This window comes from Ahaetulla prasina, chromosome 4, assembly GCF_028640845.1.
Source record: "Ahaetulla prasina isolate Xishuangbanna chromosome 4, ASM2864084v1, whole genome shotgun sequence".
NCBI lineage: Eukaryota > Metazoa > Chordata > Lepidosauria > Squamata > Colubridae > Ahaetulla > Ahaetulla prasina.
This window is the reverse complement of record NC_080542.1, coordinates 61,391,212-61,402,211: the sequence shown is the minus strand read 5'-3', so window position 1 is coordinate 61,402,211 and position 11,000 is coordinate 61,391,212.

The window sequence follows — 11,000 nt, the reverse complement described above, 5'->3', positions numbered from 1 at the left end:
ACAAACAATCAGGATATTCTTCCTGTGCCCCAAGAAGTCCAAAGCTCAGAAAAAGCATAAAACCAAGGCACGCTCAGTATCTTGTCCCTTTTTTTCTGTTCAGGAACTCAAACCATGTGAACCTGTCTACCATTAAACCATCTTTCCAAGCAGTCTCTATGTTTCCAGTGTCTTTCCCCACTTGGAACTGAACCCAGATGGACATTTCTTCCAACAAGCTAAACTGCATCAAGCTCCAGATAGCAAAATATCTTTCTCCTATTAGTTAGTTTAACTACCATACCTACATTTTTTTAATGACATAACATAAAATAACAGATCAGAGAATCACCCACAATACCCAAACAGAAGTAGGTCAATCTTATTATGAGTCAAAATACAAGAGACTCATGTTCTACTTTGGCCCAATTCAAAGAAGTATTTGAATCAAATCAGCAACCAGCAACCAAAATGTCTTATTGATGACCAACAAAATAACAGAGATGGAAGGGATGTTGGAGGTCTTCTTCCCCAACCTCCTCTTCAAGCAGGAGATCCTCTACCATTTCAGACAACTGGCAGTCCAATCTCTTCTTAAAAGCCTCCAGTGATGAAGCACCCACAAGTTCTGAAGGCAAGTTATTCCATTGGTTGATTGTTCTCACATCAGGAAATTTCTCCTTAGTGCTGGATTGCTTCTCCTTGATTAATTTCCATCCATTGGTCTTGTCTTGCCATCTGCTGCTTTGGAAAATAGATTGATGCCCTTTTCTTTGTGACAGTCCCTCGTATATTGGAACACTGCTATCATGTCACTCCTTGTCCTTCTTTTCAATAGACTAGATATACCCAATTCCCGCAACTGTTCTTCAAATGTTTTAGTCTCTAGCCCCCAACCAATCATGCACCAGTTCCATGAGAAAGAGAATTAAACACTATACAATCTTTTAAAGCTTATGTATCAGTTGTTCAAAGAAATAGGGGAAATGCTACAAGGTAGATATTCTACAAAAGAATATCTCTTACATGTACATTAGATATCCCTGAACTATGGTGAATTGCAAGTGTTCTTATAAAAGTATTTATTATTTAATTTGTTTGCCACCCATCTCATTACAGGTTTATGTAATTATAAAATATTTGTAGTATCAAATATGTGATGTGGTTTAAAGGTACATTTGCAGAACATAATTTATTCTGTTTTTGCAACTTAAAAGGTGTGAAATAGGCTGTTAATGAGGATAAAACAAAAAACATGATGTGTAAAGTTGTATACTTCTGTGAACTTTGTTTAAAAAATTCAGACAGTCACTTCAGTTATTCCAGAAAATTCATTTAAAAAGAGGTAATATCAGAAAATTTGAAATTACACATACCACACAAAATACACTAGAGATCAACTAATCAAGAAAACATTTTTCAATACTGAATCTCCTATAATTCAAAGAAAAAATAAATTACATAAATAGTATGCAACTTACAATCAAATGAAAATCAATAGCATTACTAAAATGATTATGGAACTGCCTTTATGCAACTTACTTATAGTATAAGATTGACTTAGAGGAAGGATGTGTTATCATAATGATGTCAACATTTAATGTTCTGCTATGGCAGTGCTAGTAAGCTAGGGCAGTTCATCAGCAAACTTCATCCTCATTGTATTATCTAGGGCTAGGCACTTAGAGCATATGTGAAGACTGCAAGAGTTCCTGTGCAAGAGAGGGAATTCATAGAATCATATGACTGGAAGGGACCTTGAAAGTCTTCCAGGTAGGAGGCCTTATTCTGTTCTGGTCAAATAGTTGTCCAATCTATTTCTGAAAATCTCCACTTATGGAGCACCGACAACTCCTGGAGACAAGCTATTCCACTGATTACTTGTTCTCACCCTCAGAATATTTCTCTTAACTTCTAGGTTGGGTCTCTCTTTAACAAGCTTCCATCAATTGCAGTGGATTGCATTTTTTTATGAAATCAAGGAACAGGGAGTAAGAATGTGAAGTTGAACTCAGTATTTTGACATTATCACTTCTCACCTTGACCCTATCCCTCTGTTGATGCAGTCTAGGACTTCATTGCTTTTCTGGCAGCTGCAGTACACTACTGGTTCATACTTAAATGATAGTCCACTAGGAACCTAGATCACAATTACAATTGTTAAGCCAAGTCCCACCTGAATTCAAAGCCATGTGTACACAATACATGTATCCAAAGTGACATTTCTGCCAACAGAGACAATTTCATCAAGAAAAAATGTATTAATGTAATTAAATGATGGTGTCCAAATATACCCACTCCCAAGAATGCCTATTCTTCATTATGGCATTTTTCAAATATTTTTGTTGCTGGGTTAATTTCTTCTGCTAGTGTAATTTCCCATTCTAAAATATCATTGATCTAGTGACAATTATGCATTCATTTTCCAGTGATTTATAAGAACAATTCTGGCCATACTAAGGTAAGCCATACTTGGACATCAGAGACACGAATACTAAAACTATTTTTATTTTTTGGATTGTACCAAAATCTGACAACTATGAATATGCGTCCCCTCTCCGTTCTTTAATTCTAAACAGAACTAGGGAAAATCAAGTCTTTCTCAAATTCCATTTTTGCTTTGGGCTCAGATTTCTTTTGTCTGACAGTTGCCTTGCCTGTGGCTCCTCCTCTTCTTCAATTTAATTTCCTCAGATCATTACATCTGAAGAGAAGTGTAACATTTTATGCAATATGATTTATTTGTTGTAGGAAATAAATATTTCTATTGTCTATCCTGTAATTAATTTTGAAATGTAATTATATGATTTATTTGTTGTAGGAAATAAATATTTCTATTGTCTATTCTGTAATTCATTTTGAAATGTAATTATATGGATTTTCGTATTTCCTCAAAAGTTTGACCAAACATTTTTGCAAAGTAGACACTGTCACAAAAGATGCAAATATGTGTCTGTCTGTTTACACTCTTGCCAATACATTATAGAATGATTGCAATTAATCCATATTTAATAATCACTTATTCAGCGACTATTCAAACATACTGTGCTGAATAAATGATACCATAGTAATAACCAGTCCTTGTACTTCTGGCTATCCCAACATCTCTGCAGTCAAGGGATCTATGTGCCCCTCACTTAATCATGACATCTGGTATTGCTGGAACTGATATCTCTGGTCTGTGGTCATGTGGATTAGTTTTTAAATTTGTGGGTTTTTTAATGGGTTTTTTATCATTTATTCTAAATTTTAATTTCGGCCAATTGAATAAGTTTTTTAATTGTATTTTAATAGTATTTATATTGTAATATTATTGTCTATTTTATCTGGCTGTGAACCGCCCTGAGTCCTTCGGGAGAAGGGCGGTATACAAATTTAAATAATAAATAAATAAATAATAAATAAATAAATGTGTTTTTTGTTTGTTTTTTATTTACAACTTAACAATGAAATTTCTGGTTCCAAATAGTATTGTTAAATAAGGACTATTTGTAATGTAATTTTAATGGAGTATATAATACTACTCATGTCAGAAAGGGTGGTGTGGTCATTGTTGCGACGGGACAGTGTATCCCGATGCTCCAGAGAGAATGCTGAAATTCCAGTCATTTTGGAGGTCCTTTATGGATCATAGCGGTCCTGGAAGGACAGCGAAGAAAGGAAGCACCGGCTGGTGCAAACAGGGAAGTTGCAAATTCCTTGGAGTGCTGGCATTAGCCTTCGATCCAGTGGTGAGAAAAAACAGCCATTAGGAGCTGTCAAAGGCGGGGCGGCCACACAAAAGAATTGAGCAGGAGCGGTGATTTGAATGGAGTTTTTTTACCAGGTCAGTGATTGGCCAACTCACAGGTAAGAAGAAAAAATTCTTAAAGCTCAAAAGACTTTCCAACGTGAAATTAGCGGTTAATTGGCACACGGAAATTCAAAGTGAAGGGAAACAAACAGCAAAGAGGAACTCTAAGACTAAAGCCCTAAAAGAAATAACTTTCCATCTGGATTTAAAATTGGATTTGGAAGAAATTAAAAATACTAAAGGGAGAAAAAAATTGAGGGAAAGCATCTTTTACTAACAAAAGGACTTAATTGAGGAAGACGGAGTAACTATTTTTATGGATCAACAAGTGACATTTTGTTGCTGGGGATTTGTGTATTGGAGAGAAACATCGGCTGGAAGAGAGAAAAAACATTGCATTGCTTAGGCTATCATGGGAAAGGCTGGAGGAGTGTTTGTTTAAACAGATGCAGTATAACTTCAAAAAAGGACTGGGAAGATTAAAGATTTGAATTGGAATGGCTTAAAGAAACATCTGAACTGGACATTATTTGGAAATAGAAAAGGAAAAAAAGAGACAATATTTGGAATTTGAACTATATATAAGTTAAAATAATAAATTTAAAAATCCTCTTTCCTTAAATTGAGAATATGGAGAGTTGGGAGAATGAGTATGAGGAATTAAGGGAGATGCTTCAAATGGTGAGAGAATCGTTTAAGGGAAACAAGAAGATAGATGTGACTAAAAAGTAAAAAAAAAAAGTTGAAGAAATTATGAGGAAGAAATAAGAGGAACAAGAATATACTGCTGAAAAGGAAATAATTGAAGATAAAAATATAGATGATTACACTGGGATTGACAGTGATGGAATAGAAATGGAGAGGGGCAGGATATTTCAAAAAGAAAAGAAAAGAAAATGGGAAAAGATTGAGGGAAAAATAAAAAGAGTAAAAAATTAGGTGATTACACTGGGATTGGCAGTGACAGACTAAAGAGAAGAGGAGGAAATGGGGAAAAATTAGAGAAAGGTGGAAAGAAAGAAATAAGAAAGAGAAAAAGAAGAAGATAAGAGAATGGGAGAAAGGGAGAAAATACTAAGAAATGGAATTTTGGAGAGGCTGAAAGAAAATGGTTAAAGTAGAAAAATGAGTAGCAGAAAAGAAATTAAAATAGTTGTAGAAATTTTAGGTAAGATGTAATTTAGAAGAAATATAAAACCAGGGTGAAATCTAAAATTTTCCCTACGGTTCTGTGGGTGTGGCTTAATTGGTGGGCGTGACTCGGTGGGCGTGGCCAATAACAATAAATAATAAAATAATAAACAAAGTATAAAAAAAAACAATATTTGGAATTTGAACTATATATAAGTTAAAATAATAAATTTAAAAATCCTCTTTCCTTAAATTGAGAATATGGAGAGTTGGGAGAATGAGTATGAGGAATTAAGGGAGATGCTTCAAATGGTGAGAGAATCGTTTAAGGGAAACAAGAAGATAGATGTGACTAAAAAGTAAAAAAAAAAAGATGAAGAAATTATGAGGAAGAAATAAGAGGAACAAGAATATACTGCTGAAAAGGAAATAATTGAAGATAAAAATATAGATGATTACACTGGGATTGACAGTGATGGAATAGAAATGGAGAGGGGGCAGGATATTTCAAAAAAGAAAAGAAAAGAAAATGGGAAAAGATTGAGGGGAAAAATTAAAAAAGTAAAAAAATAGGTGATTACACTGGGATTGGCAGTGACAGACTAAAGAGAAGAGGAGGAAATGGGGAAAAATTAGAGAAAGGTGGAAAGAAAGAAATAAGAAAGAGAAAAAGAAGAAGATAAGAGAATGGGAGAAAGGGAGAAAAATACTAAGAAATGGAATTTTGGAGAGGCTGAAAGAAAATGGTTAAAGTAGAAAAATGAGTAGCAGAAAAGAAATTAGAATAGTTGTAGAAATTCTAGGTAAGATGTATTTTAGAAGAAATATAAAAACCAGGGGTGAAATCTAAAAATTTTCCCTACCGGTTCTGTGGGTGTGGCTTAATTGGTGGGCGTGACTCGGTGGGTGTGGCCAATAACAATAAATAATAAAAATAATAAACAAAGTATAAAAAAAAACAATAAGAGGTACCAAAACCCAACTTTCACACTTTACACACACACAACACAACACAACTGACTCACACACAATGTAAAAGCAGCTGCACTTCACACTTCACATAGCCACAAAAAGCTCAAAAACCAACTTTCACACTTTACACACACACAACACAACACAACTGACTCACACACAATGTAAAAGCAGCTGCACTTCACACTTCACATAGCCACAAAAAGCTCAAAAACCAACTTTCACACTTTACACACACACAACACAACACAACACAACTGACTCACACACAATGTAAAAGCAGCTGCACTTCACACTTCACACAGCCACAAAAAGCTCAAAAACCAATTTTCACACTTTACACACACACAACACACACACAATATGCCACATACAGCTTTGTGAGATTTTGTGTGTTTGTGTAGTTAGAGTGAAACATTACAGAAACACACCAAATCTCAGAAAGCTGCACAAATATTTTATTTTATTTTATTTTATTTTATTGTGGACTTCAAATCCCAGAGTTCCTCAGCTAGCAAAGCCAGCCAGTTGATCACCGAGGAAATAGATTAATAAATTAGCTGAGCGATTCTGTCTGGGCTGAAACTGAAACTTCTTTCGGGCTGTGGCCATGCGTTCATCAGTAATCAGGTAAGTGCCTTAGAATCTCTACTTTTACTTGTAGAAAACATGTTTTCTACAAGTAAGAGTACAAGTAAGGTTCTGCTGTTTTTTACTTTTAAAGGCCTGTTTCTGCTGAAGCAAAACCGGCTTTTAAAAGTAAAAAAAAAAACCCTCTGCAGATGGTGCGGCTCAGCAGAGGCAGGGGGTGGGGCCAGGGATTTTTGCTACCGGTCCTCCAAACCAGCAGCCGCCATCGCTACCGGATCGCGCGATCCCATCCGATCCGGGAGCATTTCACCCCTGATATAAACTATTGTAAAAGGGAAGTAAAAAAGGTTGAAATGAAGTGAATGTAAGAAGTAAAAAAGAAATATGCTGTTTAATGTAAAATGGAGAAGTAGATGAAATGTGAAAGACATAATGGGATATATCTTTTATTGTCTGAGAATGCATGGAATATGGAAGAATTATAATGGATGGTAAAGAACTATATTTTAAATATAGAAAAGAATAAAAAATTGATTGAAATTAAGATATAAAACTGAGAAGAAGTAAAAAAAAAAAGAAAAAGTATATTGTTTAAGAAAAATAGTCCAGCAGATGAGATATGAAAGACAATATGGTGTATAAGTGAAAATAATTGAAACTGAGATGTAAAATGGAATAAAATTGAAATGTTAGTAAATGATGTATCCTATTGGAAGAGAAAAATAATTATTGAATTGTGAATAAGATTTTAAAGAAAATAAGAGATGGAAGTTGTATCAATTAAAAGGTTGTAAGATAAAAATGGAATAAGATGAAAACAATGTTAATAGTTAAAACATATGAGGAGAATGCTGAGAAATATACTTGATAAATGGGAAAATAGGGGTTGTCTGGACACCATTGTTGGTGTATCAATTAAAAGATTGTAAGATCAATTAAAAGATTGAAGTTTTATCAATTAAAAGGTTGTAAGATAAAAATGGAATAAGATGAAAACAATGTTAATAGTTAAAACATATGAGGGGAATGCTGAGAAATATATTTGATAAATGGGAAAATAGGGGTTGTCTGGACACCATTGTTCAAAATATTGAAATGAAAGTGAATACAGCAATAGAGAGCGATAAGAAGAAGGAGAAAGGCGGAAAGGGGGAAGAAGGGAGAGAGAAAGAAGAAAGGGAAGAGGAGAGGAAGAAAGGGAGGGGAAATAAGAGTAGGAGAGAAAGTTAAATAGGGAGGAAGAATGGAGGAAGGGGAGAAAGGAAGGGGAAATAGAGAAGGAGTAAGAGAGGAGAGAAGAAAGTAGGAGGGAGCGGAAGAGAAGAAGAAGGAAGATTGCTGTAAAATGGAAAAGATGAAATGGAAGAAAGACAACCCCGAATATGTTTGAATATATCAGGATAAAAATTGAAATACCTAAAATATAATAAAAGAGAATAAATATTAATAAAAATGGTGAAATTAGAACTGGAGGGCGAAAGAAGATGTGATTTATATAAATGAGCATGGAAATATTAAGACATGATTGAAATATGGAAAAAGAATACATTGGCAGAAATTGAATAAAGTAAAATATATTTGGATATGTTAAATTGTATAAGATATGATATGGCCAATACTCTGTTCATAAACTATGTATGTGTGTGTGTGTGTGGGGGGGAATTAAAAAATCAATAAAAACTTGTTTAAAAAAATACTACTTATGTCAAGTCTTGATGATTTGCTGAAATAGATTCAAAAGGAATTCTGTACCATAAAATATTTAACTGAGATTCCGTCCAATTAAAAATCTAAATCCCATTTCTATACTTTTAAAGAGTTTCAGATATAAGTTAGCTAGGTATTGCTATATTGGTTCCAATTTTATATCAAGATTTTAACTCACAGACTTCATGCTTTAGCTGCATCAGCTTTGGAGCTAAACACATCCCCATAGCATAAGATCTGGCTATTATGTCTGAAAATTCCAATATAGATGAAACCAATCATATAGTGCCTCCTAATGGCCATTGTAACTGAAAATACCACATAGGATTAATGCTCTGTGAAAGTAATGCAAGGGCGGTAATGGCAGGTATCACACTATGTGACATCTGTAACTCTTTGCTCTGAATGTTTAAGAAAAGATAGGCTGTGTATACTATTCTGAGAAAACTTTTTCCTTTTTTTAATATAAATTTTATTGAATTTTAACAATTAAACAATTTTCATTCAACTCTTGTGCATGACTGTGACAATTTACATATCATCCCATTAGTGTTCTCCTATACTCTTTATAATTTTACTAAATTATATTACTAATTCTAATTAGAATTTCTAATTCTTACTAATTCTACTATCTATTATTTCCCCTTTTTTTCTATTTTCGACCCAATTATACCATTTTTCCCATATTATATAAAAATCCGAATCCATCCGTCCTTTCAGTTCAAGTGTCCATCTCGGTGCAATCCAATATTTTTCTAATTATTAACTCTTCAGAGGGTGTATTTGAGCTTCTCCAACATTGCACAAGTGCCAATCTTGCCATCGTTGTCATATGTAAAATAATATATGGGTTTTTTTTCATATTTTGCTTTCATCACTCCTAGAAGAAACAGCGGTGGTGTGTATTCTATCTGGAAATCTGTTACTTCCTGTATCCAACTATGTATTTTCATCCAGTATTTTTTTTTGTATTGGAGCATGACCACCATGTATGAAAGAAGGTACTTTCCTTTTGTCCACATTTCCAACAATTGGGGTTTAAATTTAGATATATTTTTGCCAATCTATTAGGTGCCAAATTCCAACGGTAACATTTTATATTGATTTTCTTTGTATTTTGCCAGTCTGGTTAGTTTATAATTTTTGTTTCAAATTGTTTCCCAATCCTCTAATTCGATATTATGCCCAATATTTCTAGCCCAGGATATTATAGTTCCTTTTACTATATCTTCTGCTCTGTCAAATTCTAATAAATAATTATAAATTTTAGTTATTAATTATTCATCTGGACCAGTCAATAGTTTGTCTAATTGTTTTGGTTTTCAATACCGTATTCATCTTTATCTTTTATATATCTTGATTTTAATTGTAAGTAATGCCACCAATCTATATTTATTCCGTGTTCTTCCAATTCCTGCCTATTTTTTAGATTCTCCTGGTTATCTAGAATTTCACTGTATTTTGCCATTTTATTTAGATTCAGAGTATTGGGATGGATCATTGCTTCCATTGTCGAAACCCAGTTAGGGATTTTCATATAATGTTTTTTCTTTATTTCTTGCCATGTTTGCATCAGGGCTTCTTGTATTTTATGTTGTAAGAAATATGAATGAGATTTGTCCCATAGAAAGGCATGCCATCCTTTTTTTAAAATCATGTCTTTCCAAATTGAGTAATTTTTTATTTCTCAAATTGATCCATTCTTTAATCCAAACTAAGGTTGCTGCCTGATAATAAAGTTGCCAATCTGGGAGCCCTAAGCCACCTCTGCTTCTACTGTCCTGAAGGTCTGATAGTTTTATTCTTACTTTTTTCTTTGCCCATATAAATTTTGTTGTAATTTGATTCAATTCTGTGAAAAATTTCTTACCTAATTTTATGGGAATGGTTTGAAAAAAACATAGCAGTTTCAGAAAAATATTCATTTTAATCATTGCAATCCGACCTACTATGGATAGATTTAATGCCCCCCAACTTTCCAAACCAATTTTAATTTGTTGCATAAGTTTTATATAATTGTCTTCTTTAATTGAGAACATCTCCCTGTCAGCCAAATTCCTAGGTATTTAATTTTTCTCACATTCTGTAATCCCAATTTTTCTTCTAACTCCCTTTCCTGTTGTGTTCTTACATTTTTAACTATCATTTTGTCTTATTAATTTTAAGATCTGCTACCTCCCCATATTTTTCTATTTCCTGTATTAATATGGGTCCTCTTTCCTTTGGGTCTTCCAAAAAGAATACCAGATCATCTGCAAACACCATTAATTTATATTCTTCTGTTCTAATTTTAGTTCCCCTAATCTCTGAAATTGCTCTAATCTTCATCAATAGCGACTGTAAGGTCAAAATGAAAAGCAGAGGTGACAGTGGGCATACCTGGCAGACTCCTTTCTTTATTTCGAATGTTTTTGTAATTTCTCTGTTTATTATTATGCTTGCTTTTTGAGAAGAATAAATTGCTTCAATCATTTGTTCAAATTTGTCGCTGAATTTCATTTCTCTAATTTGTCTAATCATATATTTCCAATTTAAATTGTCAAATGCTTTCTGTGCATCCAGAAAAACAAGGGCAATTTGTTTTTCTGGATGTGCCTCATAATAGTCTAATATATTCAGTACTATTTTTGTATTATCTCTAATTTGTCTAGAAGAGAGAAAGCCATTCTGGTCAGAGTGAATAATCTCACTCAGTATTCCTATATTCAGTGTCTAAATTAATTTAAAAAAATAGAGAAATATGGCAAAGTGGTAGGATTGAAAATAAATAAAGAGAAAACTAAGATATTAGTTAAAAATCTTACAGACATGCAAAAAAAAAGTTGTT